This window comes from Gavia stellata, chromosome Z (genome assembly GCF_030936135.1).
Source record: "Gavia stellata isolate bGavSte3 chromosome Z, bGavSte3.hap2, whole genome shotgun sequence".
Classification (NCBI taxonomy): domain Eukaryota; kingdom Metazoa; phylum Chordata; class Aves; order Gaviiformes; family Gaviidae; genus Gavia; species Gavia stellata.
This window is the reverse complement of record NC_082637.1, coordinates 75400622-75422618: the sequence shown is the minus strand read 5'-3', so window position 1 is coordinate 75422618 and position 21997 is coordinate 75400622. Positions and strand designations below refer to the sequence as shown.

The 21997-nt window shown below is 41.1% G+C and overlaps 1 pseudogene; it reads right to left on the bottom strand.

Annotated features, from left to right (window-relative positions):
• Positions 1–492: 492 nt before the first annotated feature.
• LOC132320739 (RNA exonuclease 1 homolog) lies at positions 493–20263 on the bottom strand (annotated as a pseudogene).
• Positions 20264–21997: the final 1734 nt, after the last annotated feature.

Here is a 21997-nt window from a genome sequence, read left to right as displayed (position 1 = left end):
TCTCTGAAAGCAGATGGAGAGGTAGAGAGAAGCAGGAAGGGAAAGGGAAAAAGAAAACAATGTTAAAGTTTAATCATACAGCAGAAACTTAAGATTTATTTCATAGAGGCTGAACAAGATGGAATCAAAAGTTGCATCCAGAACTTTAAACAATCAGTACTTTCACTTAGTCCAAGTGATAATTTTCAGCTACACAGAATAGTAAGGATGATTACAGAAACAATACTCTTAACAGAACAAAAAAAAATGCAGGGGCTTGCTATTTAACACAAAAATTTACTCTGCACATCTTACTTGTATGTACTTTGTGCATTTGTGTTTTCTCCTTACTGTATATCTTTAGCTTCAGCAGTAGATACAGTCAAGTTTTCCCATTAGATTTTCCCATTGCCCTCTTTTTTTACATCATAAAAATAATTGTTACTGAAGCATTACAGAGCAGTGAGCCAAATTGAGGTTTCCCCTCATCTTGTTCCTCCAAAGACATAATAATCACCGTTTTCTCCTTTTATTGTCCTCCTTGACCTTCCAAAGGATTAGTTCCATACAAGCAATTGCATCTTCCCTGGAATTATGACCACCAACTAGAGGAGAACAAAAAAAATAGATTATGTATATCTTTATAAAGGAATGGTAGCTTTGTTTATCAAGGTGAACAATTGTCAAGAATAGTAAGACAATACTTGGTATTCAGACAGTTTTTGGTGCAACTTCTTGCTACCAGGACTCAAGGTAATAACCACATGCTTCTATCAGTCCAGTATTGTCTGGCAATATTCAGCTTCCCACCACATCCTACAACTTCAATATCCAATGGAGCCTGGATTAGTAACCCAGAGTATCCAATATAACTGTCTTTGGGAAACCAGCCTCTCCAAGTTGTATACTTTCAAATCAGAAGTTGAAAGAGTAACAGATGACAAGCTGATTTCGCAACTAGATGGTAAATTTCTACCTTGGTTACTTAAGGACAATCTACTGATCTGCTGAAATGCTCCACAGAATCTGAACAGAACAGAGTTAAAGGAGTTAAGTTATATATGGTTATACATTTTTATTACATATTTAGTCAAAGCTTAAAGAGTCAACAACTTAGAAGTTTACACACCATTTATACAATTCCCATAACTACCAAAAGTACAGCAGAAAGGTTTTAATGCATTCTGGCTTGAAAATAGTGGTAGTCATCCAAAACAAGAAATGCATGCAATCCTCTCATTAGTTGGCACTTAATGTAGGCATCAGAATACCCTTCCTAACATTGTGTCAACACAAGAAAATGCTGGCTGCCAGGATAATGGTAGTTCATTACTGAAAGTTCTCAGCGCTCCTTACTGAATGCCAAAGCTGCATGTTGGGGCTTCTTCTAGCAACTTTAGGGTAGGTGGAGAATAGACCTACTACATTCAGCCATCATCTTCATAAACAGAAATTTGACACAGTGTCAAATTGTCACATCGACTAATTTAAGTATGTGTCCCTCAGTAAATCCTATATGAGCTGATCAAGGGAAATCTAAATCCTGTACAGTTTAAGTTATGTTAAACAAAAAACCATTTTGAGTATAGAAGTTTTAATAAAGGTACAGAAGATCTCAGATAAGCAGGTTTGGGACAGGGACTGGTTATTCAGAAACCAAAAAAGTTGTGGAAGAAAAATCTGACAGCATATAGTTCAGATTTTCACCTGAAGGTGGTAAAATCCCCTCCTCATTCTATGTTTCTGAGCTAGTGTCTCAAAAAGAAAAACGTACTGGTTCTTTGCACTATAGCACTGTATTACTGCACAGATTCCACATCTACTGATTCCAAAACTGCTTTGGGCAGGGGAGAACACCACAATATAGTAAGTTGATACGAGGGAGAAAAATAATTTTGTTAGATTTATTTGAGATGTTCCATTCCCCAAAGAAGCAGAGAACTTAAGTGCTATCACAACAAAAGATGACTTAATAGTAAAAGTACAAGCTTCTGGCTTTCTCTCATAAAAATTAAATGCCAGTGATTTGAGATCATTTTTCATATGTAGCAGTGTAGACTCAAAGATCTTCAGACATTTAGAGACATATAGTTGCAATTCAGGTATCTACTGGCTTAAAGTATCTCCTTGAGTGTGGAAGTGGTTATACTTCCCTTTCAGTGAACACATCATTTACACAGTCATGGCAGTCATCTCAACAGCATTAGTGTGTTACATCAATGCTATAACCAGCATATTTTATAAGAACTATCCCTGAAATATCTATTTAGACTGGACATATAAAGAGCTGTGGAAGCTAATGGAGGAGAGTCATAGCTTTTTTCTGTGGCAGAGAAGTTTATACCACTTAGTAACCTCTACTATCCCCAGCATCAGAAGACAGCTGGTAATAACCTTGCAGGTTCTAGTTCTCTCCCCCTCCTAAATGTACCTTAAGAAACAAAACAGAACAGTTGCCAATAATCAAATAGAAACTATTTTGTCATTTGGGTACAAAAACAAAAGTGATCCTGTGAGTTTCCCCTCCACCCTTACCATCTTTTTACAGAGAAAGTTCCAATTCTCATTTGTTTTCCAACCTGTGAAGTAATGCTCTGCCTTGCCATTGCACCTTTTGGCTGCTGCTATTTTTAACTGCTCAAGAAAGTACAACCTCTACGAGACATGTTTTTCAAGTATTCTGAAAAGGCCCAAATATTGAAACCATAGTTTTCTAGCTCTGCTATGTATTCTTCAATTTTTCAGTCAAATCACATATATGATATACTGTAAGTCAAGCTAGCTCAGCAGTTGCAGCTCTTCTACCTTGACACCAAAAATCCTGGAGTTGAGACCCTTTAAAATGCACTCCTAGTCAAACTTCATTTTGAGATAGTCAAAAAAAGGCAGTCAGTCAATTAAATTCAGAGCAAGTTACATCACCACAGATTTACTGCTTTCTGATAGCAAAGGGTGTTTCATTCTACTAATCCCTAGGTTTACAAAAAAAAAGCAAATCCAGACTTGACGTGTATTACCTTTCTCTTGCACTAGCACAAAACTAACACAAACTAGCACAAAGCAGCAGCACAAACCAATATAAACATAAGGAGTGGAAGTCATGCATCAGGATTTTTTTTGTTTTTTTCTAGAAATGGCAGCTACCTAGCTCTATAGGTTAAGCTTTTAGCTCAGTGGTGATCAACAAAGAATGATGAAATCTAAGCTTAAGCAAAAGAGTCTGCTAAATGCAGAGTTTTGGCTACTTGGGATAGCCATCTTAAAGTCCGTAGAAATAATTTTTGACATTCCCCTTACCCCCACCAGAGTGCTGTGCATCAGACTGTCAGAGTAAAGGAAGTTAGAGGATATTATAAGCTTTGAGATGCAGCATCCAGCTACTCCACTGGCTATCAAAGGCCACCAAGTTTTGTTCAGTGCGACCATTTATGTATTCCTCGGGCAATGAAGATATGTTAGCAGAATAGAGTACTATTTGTTGTCCAGAAAGTTTCACTGATAAGAGCAAATATGAATCTGCCAGTTTATTAGATACTCAATTTAATTTGTTCTACGATCAGATTAAAACCAATTATTTAGAATGGCACAGTCAATGCAAAATATATCTATCAAATGCAATGTTTCACAAGTATTACATGCACACTGTAGAACAGATTTATTGATTTGTCTTTGACAGCCAGCCAAGAAATTCACTATAATTTTACTACTGAAAATGCCAGCTGAAGAGCTCCTGTATCAGCTTGGATAAGCAAGTGAATCTTGAAATAGATGTTAGCCTCATCACACTACCTTCAGAATTTTAAGAATGCCCCTTCTACAAGGGAAAGGAACTGGAACACTTTTGTAGGTGAACACTTTGACAAGCCAGCTGTACTGGGGGGTATGAGTGACTGACTGTGTGGTGCTTAGTTGCCACCTGAGATTAAATCACAACACCAATCAACTTGCCCTTCTGGTATATCCTCTGCATTTACTATACTATTGAAGTAAAGGTATCCAAGACAAAGCTTTATATGACAGCAAGTGTATTACACCTTTTCAGTTTTCTGGGTTATTCCTGCCTCCCATTTCATGATGCAATATACCGACTGCTTAATAAGAACATGCGCTCTTACCATCATCTTGACGAATTCTCCTGAGGTAGTCAGCCATCAGACTTCTAAGTGCTCTTTTGTGAGGCCAACCTAGCCGATGAGGAAACACTATTGATGTGTCCACTATTGTGTCATGAATTAGCTGGAAAAGAGCAGAAGCCACAGTAATGATTACATATCCAGTTAGTCTTGCACTTCCTTTATTAAATAAATCCTATCTAGCATCTAAACCATTTCCTTTCTCAATAATATGCCCAAACTAATCCTTGAGCCCCAAATACTATGTCATCTGTCCCACGTTCCTCTATTCATTATAGAATGGCAAACAGTGAGGCAAGAACTGTGGAAAAATTGTGCTTCGCAGTGATTTTGGTACACTGCATTAATGTTTATTCACTAGCTGTATATAGCAGTGAACATGATTAATTCTGGTTTTACATAGCCAATACCATACTGCAAAGTCTCATTTGCTTCAGCCTTTAGATATCACTAGCAGGGAAGCCTATCAAGGCTAAATTCTAATTCCTTCATTAGTAATAATCACAGAATGGTTGAGGGTAGAAGTAACCTCTGGCAGTCATCTTGCCCAAACCCCCTGCTCAAGCAGGGCGACCTAGAACCGATTGCCCAGAAACGTGTCCAGATGGCTTTTGAGCATCTCCAAGGTAGAAGACTCCACAACCTCTCTGGACAACCTGTGCCAGTGCTTGGTCACCCTCACAGTGAAAAAGTGTTTCCTGATGTTCAGAGGGAACCTCCGGTGTTTCAGTCAGTCCCCACTGCCTCTTGTCCTGGCACCAGGCACCACTGAAAAGAGCCTGGCTCAGTTTTGTTCATACCCTCCCTTCAGGTATTTATATACATTGATAAGATCCCCGCAAGCCTTCCTGAGCAGATGGTTGTTTCTTATGGAATATTGCTGCCTTTGATATTTAATAGCATAATCCATGCATGTCTGGTACCTAAGGTAATTACCTGACAGGCAGCATAATTGTTTACAGAGATTCTAAGAGCAAAACCTTAGTATTAATTGAATTGTCACTTCCTTTTATGCATTTGCTGGCATGAGTTCAGCAAGATCAGAAAATATACAATTCTAGGTTTCTGTGAACCCAGAAATAAAGACGGCATTATTCAGTGGTGATGTATGGTTGCATAGCTAGAAGCACAAAACAGCAAAGTAGGAAGCCCAAATATCAGAATCTTTACCATACTGTGTTTGTATATACACCTCTTTCTTCTCAGAATGTAGAATTAATCTTTAATACAGCTATCATTTAACAATCAAGTACATTTCATTTTTTTTTTAATACATGTTGATCTGCCAAAATGCAACATTCTTTTCCTTTTTGGAATTAATTAGAACACAGTAAAGACAAGTAGTCACCTCTTAAAATTGGCTTCAAACAGGTTATTTTACCTTGAGAGCAAATAAGTCATTTTCTAAGCTGTGTCCAATTAAAATTGTATCTGCACTGAACAAGTTTAGCAGTATTGCCTGTACATCTCGAAGGGATGTTGGGGTATTCTTCAGATCATCCTCTGTTGCTCCAGAGAGTCTAAAGACAGATTTAGAAGAGCTTCATTAACACAGACACTAAGAAATATCTAGAAGAACTAGGTTTACGGTGGTCATTACCCCAGCATCTCAAGTTAACACTAGCCAGCTTTAAAAATCACACAATGTTGAAGTCAACACAAGGCACTTTTTCATTCTTTTTCATCTAGGTAGTGTAAGATAAACTAAGCTAGGTGATACTGATTTAGCTTTACCACTACCAGCAACTGAGCCTGTATTTTAAGCATGGACCAAAGACAGGGCTCTGAGCAAACAAATATTGGTGTTGAAGTAGGAACACATTATGTTGGTTCTCCTCCAACTTTTTTTTTTTTACAGTGAGGCTCAAAACCTGTATTTCTTCTCAGAGCAGTTGCAGGACTTAAAAGAACTAATAGGAACTGAAAACATGTCTTCCAGGTCTCAAAGACAAAACCCAATAGGAATACCAAATACAAGTGATCTGCACTAAATACAACCAAATCTTGTTATGCTGTACAGTCTGATGGCTTCAATGCATGGCTTATGACTATACTGCTTTTCTGACAGACAACATTTATAGATGAAATTTGCATTTGCTTCTACCCCCTTAGGGAATTTAGCAAGTTCTGGGAGGTTTAACTTAATTTTTTTTTTGAAGGAAGGAAGGGGAGAAAAAGTCTTCAAATGTGGAAAAAAAAATAAATTGAACTAGGCAAAGATAAAAATCCTTCTTAATTGAGCCTCTAAGAACGAAAGCCTCATTCCTGATTGAAGGTCTTTGATTTATGTTACTAGAACTAGACGTTTAAAAGAGGCATGTTTCTTCTTATATAGTTATCTGCCAATTTATTAAGTCTAATCTTGAAGTACTATAGACTAATTAGCATACCTTACATCGTAGTCTACAACTTTACCATCTGGTTTAACAAACGTATCATAGACAACCTGTAGCTTAGCATCGACCACTGTCACTCTAGTTAGTTCCAAGCCGTGGGTTGTGTAACACTGAAGAAAAAAGTAAATTTAACAAGCATTTACACAGCAATGATGTTTCCTTACATTATATAAGTTGTACAGAAAGCAGAACCGGCTATCAACTCAGATCTGAATGATTTTGCTCACTGCATATTCAACACTAAAGGTCTAGTCATGTAGAGTGACTAGTCAGACTGAAGGTCTAGTCATGTAAAGTTACTAGTCAGAGTTCTGCAGACTTCTGAGACACAAGTTCCAAACTACTACAGCTAGGAAATTGCTTCATAAACAGCAATATAGTTTTCTATTAACTGAACAAAACTTTTTAGGTTGCTCATACCGTCTCACAGTCCAGAGCATATACACCATAGTTTCCATCAAAAGGCGGTGACTTAACTAATGTCTTCATGAAGCCTTCCAATTTCTCTCTTCTTCCATCATGAACATGAAGCTGCAAAGTTTCCATTAGTATTTAAGTGCAAGTTAGCTAGATATATCTTACCCACATTGCCAGACAATTTGTTTCTCTAACAGACTCAGGAGCATATATATAATAATTCTTGTCAATATTTGTCACATAATTTGCTAAACACTAGTAAGTAAACCTAAAAGGCTTACACCAAACCTTTCACAGAAAGCTATGACACAGCTTTAAGTCAAAGGGACACAGAAAGCAAAACTGAGATACTGTATTATATAAACCTTCTGAGAACATTATTCCTACCTTTGCAATCTGACATCCAGCAGACCCAACTATTCTCTCACAACAGCTATAGCGTTTTTCCATGCCACCAGGAACTGCCAAAAAGAAAAGTTGAAAATTGAGCAGTTTTTGCAGCAACTAGCAATGGCAAAAACAAATCAGTACCCTCACTCCTCCTCTCAAATTTTTTTCTCCATTTTCTCCTGACACTGCACTATGGAAAGAAGCAAGTCCCACGTACAGGTCCCATCTATGCCAAGACGACAAACTCTTTTAATAAAAAAAAGAAATACCAATTAATAGGAGAGAGAAAGTTGTAGTATGCTCTAGAAGGTTCTCCCTGAGGGAAATATTTAATGTAGCTTCAGAGTATTTAAGGTGTCTCTCAGAAAAGATGGCAAGGTTCACTTAAAAGTCAGTGCAAGGCCAGGCAATGAACATTTCTCTACCTTCTTCCCACATGGTTTTATTAACATCAGCTTTCCTAAAGTTACAACATATTCAGAGAAAGCAGGCTTTACCATCTAGCCACATGCCCAAAAGTACAGCAGAATGTGACTCAGCTGAACCTTGTGCAAAAAAGTTTCATACTTTTATGTTGTTCAGTTTTGACATGAGATGTGGTAACTTTTAACAGCTTCCACAAAGACTGAATGCCAAAGATACCTACCTTTTTGTTCCAGTACTGCACCAGAATGATAGTTGCATTCTTCTTTACGTCTGTGTTCTCCCGAAGAAGTAACAGCATATACTTCGCCACACCTACAGCACACTCTTTTGAAAGCTAAAAAAATTGTAACAGACCGTATTTCCTAGCTGGCTTGCCATAAAGTAAAAAAATGCTGAAGTATAAGAAAAGGTTACATGAAGAGCAATTGAGAGAGCAAAGTATCAATACATAAGCAGCCTCCCAAGGTTAGCCATTACCCCCACAATCCAAGGGGAAACGGTTAGTGACCTGCTACACCACTTAGACACACACAGGTCTATAGGACCAGACAGGATCCACCCAAGGATACCAAGGGAGCTGGTGGAACAGCTCACCAAGGCACTTTCCATCATCTACCAGCAGTCTTGGCTAACCGGGGAGGTCCCAGTGGACTGGAAGTTAGCAAATGTGATGCCCACCTTCAAGAAGGGCCGGAAGGAGGATGTGGGGAACTACAGGCCTGTCAGCCTGACCTCGGTGCCAGGGAAGATTATGGAGCACATGATCTTGAGTGCCATCATGCAGCACATACAGACAACCAGGCGATCAGGCCCAGCTAGCATGGCTTTATGAAAGGCAGGTCCTGCTTGACCAACCTGATGTCCTTCTATGACCAGGTGACCTGCCTAGTGGGTGAGGGAAAGGCTGTGGATGTTGTCTACCTGGACTTTAGTAAAGCCTTTGACACTGTTTCCCACAGCATTCTCCTGGAGAAACTGACTGCTCATGGCTTGGATGGGCACTCTGCTGGGTAAAAAACTGGCTGGACAGCCAGGCCCATTGTGGTGAATGGAGTTAAATCCAGTTGGCAGCCGGTCACAAGTCGTGTTCCCAGGGCTTGGTACTGAGACTGGCCTTGTTTAATATCTTTATCAATGACCTGGACGAGGGGATTGAGTGCTCCCTCGGTAAGTTTGCAGAAGACACCAAATTGGGCAGGAGCGTTGATCTGCTGGAGGGTAGGAAGGCTCTGCAGACGGATCTGGACAGGCTGGATCGATGGCCAATTGTATGAGAACTAACAAGGTCAAGTGCCGAGTCCTGCACTTTGGTCACAACAATCCCATGCAATGTTACAGGCTTGGGGACGAGTGGCTGGAAAGCTGCGCTGCAGAAAAGGACCTGGGGGCTTGGTTGACAGCCGCTTGAATACAAGCAGGCAGTGTGCCCAAGTGGCCAAGAAGGCCAACGGCATCCTGGCCTGTATCAGAAACAGTGTGGCCAGCAGGAGTAGGGAGGCGATCGTGCCCCTGTACTCGGTGCTGGTGAGGCCGCACCTCGAATACTGTGTTCAGTTTTGGGCCCCTCACTCCAAGAAGGACATTGAGGTGCTGGAGTGTGTCCAGAGAAGGGCAACAAAGCTGGTGAGGGGTCTGGAGCACAAGTCTGATGAGGAGCGGCTGAGGGAGCTGGGGTTGTTCAGTCTGGAGAAGAGGAGGCTGAGGGGAGACCTCATCGCTCTCTACAATTGCCTGAAAGGAGGTTGCAGAGAGGTGGGTGTCGGACTCTTCTCCCAAGTGACAAGTGATAGGACAAGAGGAAATGGCCTCAAGTTGCGCCAGGGGAGGTTTAGACTGGATATTAGGAAAAACTTCTTCACTGAAAGGGTTGTCAGACATTGGAACAGGCTGCCCAGGGAGGTGGCTGAGTTACCACCCCAGGACGTATTTAAAAGACATGTGGATGTGGCACTTAGGGACATTGTTTAGTGGTGGAGTTGGCAGTGTTAGGTTTATGTTTGGACTTGATGATCTCAAAGGTCTCTTCAAACCTAAACAATTCTATGAGTCTATGTATAAAAAACCAACCCACTTCCTCTACAGCACAGTAAGAAATTCAAGTTTACCTGCAACTTCTTCAACTACTATGTGGAAACAAAAATTTAAAAAGACCCATGGAGCTTCATGGTTTAGTTATGAAAGCTTGTGAATTCACTTGTAGTCCAGGCACTAAATACGGAACACTGCCTAATGTATAATTTTATACCCATATATTTTACTGTCCTTTTAACCACTGACTGAAATTCAATTTTGTTGCAGTCTAGTAGGCACTTACCATCATATCCAGCATTTTTTACAACCCCAGTAAGTACAGCACTCCCAGTAAGTACAGCGCTACCATTTTTTTCAGGATTTGGTCGAGGGAAGTTATTTTCATTCAACTGTTCCTCAGTCAGAAGATAATCTTTCAAAAGTTCATATAGAGCACCACCTGTAAATGCTAAAAAACCCCAACCAAAACCATAAAAGTAAACAAACCCAAAGTTTAAAAAAATATTAGAACAAGTCTAAGTAGCACTTAAATATCCTTGTACTTCCAGAGTAAAACAAAACTGAAATTACAAGATGTGCACCAGAGTTTACATGCAAAAACTGTATGTTTGTTCCTCAGAGCAATTAGAAGTGATTAGAGGTGAAGCATTATTCAAAACAAAGACACTAAACAACTGGGATGTTAATTCACTAGCCATGCCATAAAGGCTAGGCATGCAATACTAAAGAACATGCTCTTTTCAAACAAAAGTTCAACATTTTTCCCCTAAGAATGAGCTTTCAGATATAAATAGGGAATTGTGTTGGAAACCCTTGCAGTGGCTAATAGATAAAGGTTGACCAAAACCAGAGCAACATTTCCATGCTGAAATAAGCCCATTTATAGGCTGAATGGAGAACTGACATCTCCCTTCCCCTTTCTTTACCTTTCTCTTCCTCTGACTTTATGGATCCAGGGCCACTGGAAGATCTGCTGTTACTAAGTCGCCCTGAAAGCGGGAAAACATATTTTTAGCATTTCTTCTCAATTTTAGATTTCCTGTTAATATCCTAAGCAAATATTTGTAAATCAAAACACCAATTTATTTCAGTGATATATTTCTACAAAAGGATTTAAATATGTGGAAATATCTTTACTAAAGTTGAACTAAATAATCCTTTTAAGGCATTTCTCTGCTGTTCTAATTTCTACACTTACAACCCATTTAAAAAGTCTTCATTGAAAGCAAAACTACCATGATCTCTCAGCTTTTTGAGAGTCTTCACAGCAAAATGCAGGTACATCTTTTTACTGCCACAACGATCATAAACAGATTGCTCTTCTATCAGGGCCTATATTTAAAAAAAATGAAAAGAGATTGAGTGTTAGTGGATACTGCATGTTCTACAAAAAGCACTGCCAGTTAGAATCTGATATTCTGAACCTAGAGGTAGATAGATGTACAAATAGTGTCCTAAATCTGAAGTGCAACAGCAGACACAAGGTCAGGTGGATGAGATACCTAGAAAGACAAATTCAGTACTTATGAAGCAAAGATCTGTGGGGGAAATCAGCGCTCCAACTCAGAATTTAAATCTAATCCTTGTGGGAATTTGAACACTCTTAGGGTAACCATTCCTAGACTACAGACAGCTTTTTCTGCTCCTGCTTCAAAGGAAGCATTATTACTTTTTTAGGTCAAGAAACATTTCCTTAATTTTCTTTCTGTAAAGTTGTAAGAAACAGAAGTGAAATGAAGGTCCAGCACCTTTTAACTATGAAGAAGCACGCTTGAAATAAGGAGTATAGTCATTAACCGTCTGGGTGAAGAAAAATGCTTCTTCCCTGGTTTTATTTCACTGTTTACACTATCTGTGTAGTGAACAAAAGAGAAGCTCATTTCAGGCCTAAACAGTGCCTTCTAACTATCGCTACAGCAAGTACAATTCGCAAGTTACAACCTCTAAGCAGAGGAAAAGAGAAAGTGGAGAACTGATGAAGATGAGATAACACAAGAGGAGTTAAAGGGAAGGTAAAAGAAACATTACTTAGCGAGAATGAGAAGTCAGGCATACCGAGGTATGCTGCATAATGTAGAGAACACACTGTAAATGGCAGAGTAGTAACATCTGATGTTTTACAAGCTTTCATTCAATGTATAATTAAATACACATACAGAGTCTTATCAGGACATCTGCATAAAGTCTTTCCATTTCCAGCATGCAAGAAATTTAGATCACCTAAAGGTTAAGCTCGGGATATTTGTGCCTGTGAGACCATACCTGTTGGCTATAAGCCTGAGTAACAAGTGGTGTTGTGTAAATACAAGATCAAAGGCTCAAAATGATTGAGAGATTTATGGTTGTTCTTCAGACATGTTTTCCTCCTGTCCTGAATAGATCTCAGATCCATTATATTACTTTCCAGGAAGCCTCCAGTATTCAAAAGAAGATTTTAGTTTTGCATTTGCAAAGGAAAAACTTTTTAATACTAAAATAGCATTGAATAAAATAACACTGGCAAGTATAATATCAAGTATATTTTAACTTCTGCTTACTGAAAAGTCTGAAATATTTTCCTTAAAAAACCCAGTCAAATAAAGAAACGCCAGCAACACATTGTGCAAGATAAGACCAACTGACTTAACTCAGAAGAGGAATTTTAAAGATCTGTAAAACATTACAAACCTTCTCAATAGCTTCATTCACTGTGGCACAAATTTTGAAGCATTCTGCAAAAAAAACCCTGACATATCGCTGCCTTGTCTCAAGTGGTACTTTGGATCCTGATTCCGGAATGGAAGGCCTTTTCTGGGTAGAAACCTTAAAAAACAAACAAACAAACCCCAAAATTCCATAGAATGTGGTCAGTATATAACAAATAGCCCAAAGAACTAAAACCAGCTGAGATATTATTTTGACCGTCCTTGGAGAAAATAAATAAAAATCAAACATTGCTGAATAGCTATTCAGAAAACTGGAGTTGCACATGACAGGGAGCCAGAAACAACCATCAGAAGTAGTAGCTGGAGAGGTTTTCGCTGCTTTAACTAAACAAAGTAGTCTTCTGCTCAAAGTTATGTGAGGTATTAAAACTATTTTTTTAACTTCATTTTTCTTAAAAAAGGTTCAGTCCTTCAGCAAGCACTAGCAGTTGAGTTATGATTTAAGTCACGCTCTCCATCAGGCCTTTATTGCAGGCAGTACTTCACTCAGAGCATAAATTAAGGACCCAATGGACTAGACTGAAAAAAATTAGTACAGTACCTTGCATGGCACACGAGTAGTCCTTTTGAATGAACTAACAGGAAGTCCACAGGGCATTGCTGTTGCAAGATTTCCTCGCAATTGTATTTGCAGTTGACCACTGCTGGTTTTAATGGGCTGAACTGCAAGCAAATTTAAAGAGGCTGAAACATACAAAAGATGCAGGCTGAATCTAAACTGTAATGGTAAGCTCTATTATTTAAATTACATTAATCTGGAACACAGCTACTTTGTTAAAGCAGAGTAAAAGTAAACTAATGCAAGGAAGCAAACCTGGAATGTCAGGAAACATAGTAAGACTTCACTTCTGCCAATAGATTTTATGCAAAGTGTTCTCCAATATTTTGGAGATCATATATCAGTTTGAAGACGTCAGAATAAAGCAGCCACACAAGTCAAGTTAAAAGCTATTTTCAAGTTGTAATGACTATGATTTTTAAACACCTATTTGCCTGCCTTCCCTGTCGCTTTACCCTCCCCCACAAAAAAGCATTATAGAAAAAAAAAATCAGGAAAAACACCATTCTAATCTCATCTTCCAATGCAATCAGTAAGTGCCTTAAAGTATTGCTTTGCCTTTTTAAAGTCAGGAAAGCTACAGATCTCAGAAATAAAAATATGTCATGAGATTCTGGAGCCATGGTATCAGCATTTGACTTGCAGTCAACCTGCTTAACTTTACTTATAACAGCACCTATCATACAGCAAGACACACTTGTAAACCATGAGATATACTAATCCCTTTTACTGTTATTCAGAAAGGATGCATACATAGGCAGAATAACTCAGTTTTATGTGAAGATGTTTATAGCATGTGTAATAAAGACACATAAATAGAACTACGAAGCAGCATTTTATTAATTTAATTTCTAAGTAGCTTACTTTGTAAGCATGTATTTAAAATGACAGTAGAAGAACTAGAGGGGAAACACTGTTTAACTAGTACCAAATGTTGAAAATAACTTCTACTCCAGGATTTTTCACATATGAAGGAGAATTTAAAGGAAGAACATATGATTTTCAAATCACAAGATTTAACAAATTGTTTCAGAAGGTCTGAATGCTTCAGACTAGAAACCTAACAGTAGATATCAATACTAAAAGGAAACTCAGATTTTTTATTCTTTCAACTCTTGTATCAAAAGACTTTCAACAAAATAAAGGTTTTTCAGGATTTTGGTCAAAACTGTACACGTTCAAAGAACTTAGCATAGAGTACTTGCCCCCTTTCCCCTACAGGTACCAAGACTTCAAACATAACCTTGTAGTTGGATAGGCCATCTATCTGCACAAGGTAAGTGCTCACCATCATTCAGCTCACAGCTAACATTCACCACAACTAAATGAACACATTCACGCGATGCCTAACTGAAGCAAAATGAAGTTTAGCTTGTCAAACCTATGGATCAAGCTGTCATACCCATTGATCCAATGCTTTGAAATTGAGTAGCTGACAATCCAAATGTAGTTTTCTTCTGTTCAGAAGTTGTAGCAATAAAAGCTTGTGCCCTTTTAACTGCAGCTTCAAACTCCATTGCCTCCCAGCGTCCCTGCTGCCAAAGAGATGCTTTGAAAGGCACCATTTCACTTTTGTTATGGACCTGATACACACATACACAAAAGCAGAGTTAACATTCAAGCAGTTCCAAATCACAGCAACGCAGTGTTAAAGTTAACACACTGCTTCTTAAAACTGAATTTTGCTATCAGATTCAGAGCTCAGCATGCTGTCCCTGGAAGAAAAACACCAAGCTGAAAGAGGTCAGGAGTGGTGGAGGTGGCTTAAAGAATTATGCCTACTATTAACATTGCCACCTAAAGCACTGTAAAGCAGAGAAAGCAACAGCCACTTTGGGTTTCCAAATACTGTATCTGTAATCTCATGGTACAAGCTTCCACTCCAAACTGACTTTTCAATACTCATTAGCATCAGCTGCCCTGGGCAGCAGCTTATTTCACCTGCATCAGGAACCAATTCTAAGTTCTACACTATTTGCTACAACTTTTAACAGAAGAGTTGATGAGACCTTTGTTCTAATTAATTTCAAAATATTTTTACAATTAGATTACAAGACTCAGCCAACCTGAAGTTCAACATGCATCTACAGAGATTAAGTAAAGCTATGTTGACCTTCAGTTTATTCCAAGATTATAACTCACATCAAATTTTGCCATGTGTGCAATTCTTCTCTTTTGTCCAGGGACATTTACTTTGGTTTCTAATAAATTGAGATCTACATTTCCTCCATGGGCCTATTAAAAACAAGAAAAGACTATTTAGATCAAACGTTATAAAGCTCTAGACTTCAGTAACATCCTCATGACCCATGCACTCCAAGGTTTCCGGATATTCAGTCAAAAAACTCACCAAGAAAATTACAATTCCATCAGTATTAGACATTTTATATTCAGAACACTTAAGCCACAGTGCTCTGAAGTGGAGGCAGTGACACTCAAAGCTCCTCCATTTCTTTATAAGAAGAACAGGAAACTGCTGAATACATAACTGCCTCTAAAACTTTGCTCATTACAGTAAAAGTAAAAAATGGCTACCCCAAGGCACGGAGCTATTCAGAGGAATTTTCTACTTCAGGACACATACAGATCACCCATTGTCAAACTAGGCTTGAGAGTCATAAGTGTTCCTTATGACTTTGTCTACTAGCATTGAAGGCTCAAATATTTAACCTTTACTAAGACACATTTTGGAAAGAGTATTTGAACTTGACTATGTATCACATCCCATCCTCATATGCTCAATAAAACCCCCAAGCACTGAAAGGAAAACAAAATACCTGCTTATCACATTCCTTCTTTCGTGCTTCTCTTTCAAACTCATAAAAAATTCTCTGACATTCCTCTAAAGGATCATCTGATTCAGAGAGCTCTGTGTCCTCCCCACTGGGTTCTACTTCCTCAGTAGGTGAACTCAGCAGAGTTATTTCACTTTCTTTCTTGTTTAAGTAGTGAGCTGGATATGGGTATGTATCTTCTCGGCTATCATTGCCCCCATTTTCTCCTATGCTCTGGCTTTCCTCTGTATTTATTATTATTTTCTCATGTCTTTCAATTGTGGTTTCATCTTTTGTTGAGTGACCAGTACACAAGACAGCCTGTGTTGCTCCTCCACTGCTCACACAGTCTTCATTAGTAGTATGCTCCTGAACAAATGCTTTGACCAATATATTGGTTTCTGCATTCCCTTGCTTCAGAATTCCCTTTTGTGTGTCTGCCTCAACAGAAGGAGCTGAAGATATACATTTCTCCTCAGTATAAGCATCTCTTTCCTCCAAAACCTTCAATATGTCAGTGTTTACATCAGGCAAATAAATCTCATTTGCTTTTGGCAAAACATTGCCTAGTTTTCCAGACGTATTTAAACCTTTGTTATTCTTCCGCAAAGTGATAATTTTCTCTGATTTTTCTTCTGCACGCCCAAGAACGTCTGCTATAGCACTATCATGTAATTTTTCTGCACACATTACAGCAGCCAGATCTTTGTCCCTGTTCCCATTTGTACAGTTCCTACTTATTCTTGGTTTTTTATTAACAGCTTGTGGTGGCACATCAATGACAAGATCACATTCATCATCAGATTCTTGAAGTTTTATTTCAAGTTTCACTGGGGAAGAGCTTCTTGACCTCTTTGTGAATACACGTCCACTCCTAAATGGAGACATCTTTGAATTCCCATCATGATTTCCACATGGAAATAGTTCTGTTGGCTTACACCACTGCTTAACATTTTCATCCTCATTTGTTACAGAAGAGATAGAGAGATCTGTAAAATAATTTTGTAGACAATTATATTCAAGAACAGTTGCTGGACAACTATAGTCAACAATGTATTTTTCCAATTAAAAAACAACAGCCATTATTTGTATACCAGGAAACTGAAACCACATGACATGTGTATGCTAAAAAATGCACTACAGTCGTTTCCTTAGGATAAAGTATCTTAGTTTAAGATAATTTTCAAGGGTTAAAGTGTTTATAATCATTTAATTGGGAAGACTGTAATGTGAGACCTTCTTCAGCTCCTCGATTTCATTCTTGACTGAAGGTACTGCTATTTTAATCCTTTTGAGGTTTTGTAAATCATCTGCCTTTCTGAGGAAAGACAACTGTGACCTTAAATTAAGTCATCCTAAACAGCATTCTACAGATTTCAGCTGAGGAAAAAGAAATAATCTATTTTATTAATTATGCACAGGACTACAAGTCTCATTGTCCCAAATACCCAGTAACATTTCAAGCCAGGCATATTTATAATTGTGCACAAACTTTAAGCAGCCTTGAAAGTCGAATTTTCCAGCTGCAGATCTAAGCGACTAACAGTTATCTTTTTAGCTTTTATAGGCTGTAGACTGCTTATCAAAACTCAGCCTGATACTTTCTCAAGACACCATCTGTATCCTCACACAGATATTCTGGCAAATCAGAAAATGTAGTGGTTATTACACTCCCAAAATTTTATTAATTGTATACAGACCCTGTCATCCAAGAGATCTGTTAGCATCAATCGTGTATTTTAACAACAGTGCTATTTACATTGTCATTTAAAAACATGTGTCCCCATTTGATTTCAACAGTGATTGTATCAGTAATTACAAAACATTTCAGGGAATTACTAGAAAGTTACATTTTGTTAATGAATGGGATCATTTCCAGGTTACTCAAAAATAAGTAGTTTTGGCATTAACACAATAACAATACACTAAAACAAGGTGATTCTGCAAAGCCTCACCACCCTGTTGTTGTGCGTTAACCCTGCCGGGCAGCTGAGCCCCACACAGCTGCTCTCTCACTTCCCCAATGGGATGGGGCAGAGAATCAGAAGGGTAAAAGTGAGAAAACTCGTGGGTTGAGATAAAGACAATTTAATAGGTAAAGCAAACCCGTGCACACAAGCAAAGCAAATTAAGGAATTAATGCACTACTTCCCATTGGCAGGCAGGTGTTTAGCCACTTCCAGGAAAGCAGGGCTTCACCATGCTTAACCATTATCTCAAACAACTCCCCTTCCTCCCTCTTTCCCCAGCTTTTATTGCCAAGCACAACATCGTATGTTTTGCAGTATCCCTTTGGTTAGCCTGGGTCAGCTGTCCTAGCTGTGTCCCTTCCCCATTTCTTGCCCACCCCAGCCTACTTGCTGGCAGGGCAGCATGAGAAACAGCGTAGCCCTTGAGGCTGTGCAAACACTGCTCAGCAATAACTAAAACATAGGTGTGTTATCAACATTGTTTTGGTTAGAAATGTGAAACTTAGCACCATACAGAGCTACAAAGAAAACTCTCTCCATCCCAGCCAAAAGCAGTACACCTCTCTACCTCAAAGAAATACTCTGAGCCACTATGAGCTGGTAACTGTTCTTATCAGAAATACAAATAATCTGAGAAAGATAATGTTTCCCCACCTTTTATACAGGTGAGATACTATTTAGACCATGTAGTAATCCATGTTATAGGATTATTCTTTGACTAACTAGAGCCTGAGCAAACCTTCAGGGTTCAAGCTTGCTAGAAATTGCAGAAGCCATTTAATGACCGATGTTGGTCACTTCAAAGGAAACACCTATGGACTCAGCCTTTGACAAGTCACATTATGCTGCACAGCTAGCTACCTGCAAAATCAGCAAGTGGAAGTCAGGAAAGGAGTGACTCCACACTGTTGTTTTTTCTTCCCTGACTGGCACATATCTTAGCAACCATAAAATTATCCCAGTACTTTTTCCAGGCTGCAGTTCTTCATGCTCAAGCACAGAAATCTTTGAGAAAGAAATAAAACATTACCATTTACAGGTTAACTGTGAAAACCCAGGTACTTATTGTGGAAATGAAAGCTCCTGCTACACAGGAAGACACTACATGCAGAGTGAGAACCTGCACTATGACTGAAGTTTTGGCACTCCTGAGCTGTGAAGGCAGAAAATCAGTAGCATCTGCTTCAAACAGACACGACAGAGTAAGAGACACTTTGATGGTTCCCTGGATTACATACATACCAAGCAACTCTTAAAACTATCAATGTAAGCCACACGAAACGATGTGGAAGAGAACAACCCAAGCTCAAAGTAATATGAAGGCAGCAACTTGTTTTCAATTACAAGCTTTCAAAGTCCAGTTTGGAAGCAGGTTGCTTTTTTCATTAACATAGGCTGTTAGTATTGGTAAGTTTTGTGGTTCCCGATTTAAAGTCATTTCAGTAGTCTGCCCCTCGCGTCTCACACCCATTTGGCTTTATTGCCAACGGTTTGAACACACTACTATTTCTGCTAATGAGATCTAGCTTACAGTTGCCTGAAAACCCTTGTTTTTCAGGAACATGATAAACATCAAAAAAGCTAGTTACAAATCTTATTACACTTAAGAAGAAAGTGGAGCACCATTGGAGAGGCATACTACAGTTTCAGTAGAAAACACCAGTTATTCACTGATGTGCAAGCAGGCAATTTGCAGACTGCTAATCCTGGAAGGAAAGCAAGTGCCTTACAAAGATTAAAAGCAATGCATATTACAACTGCTGCTCTTCACTACAAGGGCTAAAGGTCATCCACCATGAAGGAAAGGCGATATCCTCCCACCAAGAAAGCGAGAAGTCACCTACTTTTATTGTACTATCACACAGCAGTTTAAGCAAACCTCCCAAGTCCAGATTCCTGAAGCCTAATCCCAGGCACAAACACCAGTTTATATTGTAATCCCAGTATCATCGCTGCTGTTTGCCAAGGTGGGGGTGTTTAACACTTTTTTTTTCGCCTAAGAGCAGACAGAGCAAGACCATAAAAACCTCCTATCGTGTCATTTCACTCTTCAGCCCTCACGCACGCCACTACAGCTCTTTGTGTAACTGCCATTCTCTAACAGCAGGATCGAAGCCATGCCCGCTCCACAGCACCTTCGAGCACCTGCCACCGCCGCCTCTAACGACAGCGTTGCCGCCTGGAAAGCAACCCCCCGTCCCCCCAGCACGGACGGGGCCCTGCTCTCACAACATGGCAGCCCCGGCTGCCGCTCCACGCCCACAGCCCCTGAAGAGGCGCGGCGGGACGGGACAGGCCGGGCCATCCTTCCCGCCATCCTCACCCTGGGAACGGGCGGCGGCGGCAGGCCGCGGCGCCGCTGAGGGCGGCTCCCCGCGGCGTGATGCCTCATGCCGGTACCGGCTGCGAGGCCGCTGGCTGCCGCCGCCCGCGGCGCCGTCGGGAGGGCAGAAGGACGCCCTGAAGCAGCCGGCGGAGCGCATCACCCGCCCCTCGGCGGCGGCTCGGCGCATCAGGAGAGAGCGCGGGAAAGCGCGAAGGGAGCACCGGGCCCGCCGGCCGCCCGCCCGCTTCTCCGCTACGTCGGCGGCGTGCGGCCCCAGCCGCCCAATGGGAGCGGAGGGGCGGGGCCCGGAGGGGGCGGGGCCCCAGCTCGCAGCACCGCCCCCGCCGGGCGCCGTGAGGGAGTGGGGGTGGGGCTGGCCGCCGGCGGCAGGCGGTCGGGGCGGGAAGGGGAAAGAGAAGGAGAAGAGGAAGGGGAAAGGGAAGGGGAAGGGGAAGCGGGATGCTGCCGCCGCCGCCCCGTCTGGCGGGGAGGGCGTCTGTGGCCATTGGCAGTAGGAGTTGGCGAAGGTGGAGGGGCACGGGGCTCTCCCGCAGCCGTCGCGGCGGGAACCCAGCCCGTGAGGAGACGACTCGGCGAAGGGCATGAAGGCGTCAGTCAGTGTTTGCGGTGGCGGTGTGAGGAGCGAGTGTCCCGCTTCCACCGGGCCCCCGCGGAGGGAAAGGGAAGGAGCTGCCGGGGGAGCCGTGCGGCGGCTCAGCTGCCTGGCACCCGGGAGCCGCTGCGAGCGGAGGGGTCTCGGCCGCAGCGCCGTTCGCGGGGCTGCGGTCGGGTCTGCAGGCCTCCCTGGTGAGAAGAGGTGGCATGTTGCCCTGAGAGGGATACCTACTCTTTATGGGGAAGTACTGCTTTGTCCTGCGGGCGGGGTGCCCCGGCTGTAGGTGTTTGTTTGGGAGCCACCTGTCTGAGCTGCCGTTAGGAGCGCTCGGGTCCGGAGAGCCCTTCTGCCCCGGCTGAAGGAGAACTGCCCACCCGCCTACTGAGAGGCTTCCTGGGCTCCGTGGGCTGTAATGACCGGATCCGCCTCATCTGGACGGAGCAGCGCGGCCCGCAGCTCACCGCTGAGAACGAATGTCAGGGTGAGTTCACTTCATGGGTCCGTCTGTCCCAGTGCTCTCCCTCCAGCAGAAGCCAGGTGGCCAGGGAGCTGTAAAAACAGAGCAGGAGTATGCGAGCCTTCCTTCCCTAGAGGCCTCTGCATAGGGGGTTTGGTGAGCTTGTCTGTTGAGTAGCATGCGGCGGTTTGGCTGGTCTGCTCACTACCCGCTGCAAGGACATACATACTTTGAACCCGGCTCCTATGGGTTTCATGTGAGGCTCCTTGCTTTTCTTACTGGAATGGGTAGTCAATTGCTACCCATTTTATCCGTGGCACTCAATACTTGTAATACACTCTCCCCTCCCACCAACACGTACTCTTTTCCAGCCTGCTTTTATAGTTGCTGTTGTGGAAGCAGTTCCGTTCTTCCAATGGTTCTTGTCAACCTACTCTGAAACTAATCTGGTTTTGTCTCTTGCTTTTCAGTGTAAGGGACCAGAATTGCACTCGGTATTCACAATGTGAATTAACTGGGAATTTGTAGAACAGCACCATCATGTTTTATATGCTGTTCTGTGTTCTTTTCCTATTAATTCTGGTAGGTTGAGTCATCAACAGTGTCAACACATACAGGTTGGTTGAGCTTGAGTACCACCCCTAAGGCAAAACTTTAATTTCAGATAGTCAAGGACAATCTCAAAACATGGAAAACATGAAAATAATAACAAGAAAAAGAATGAAGAAACTAACTGAAAATGGGCTGCTAATGTAACTGTCCCCTGGTGGCCAATAACATGGCTGGAAAAAGGAAATCTGCTCTGTCAGGTGCCAAAG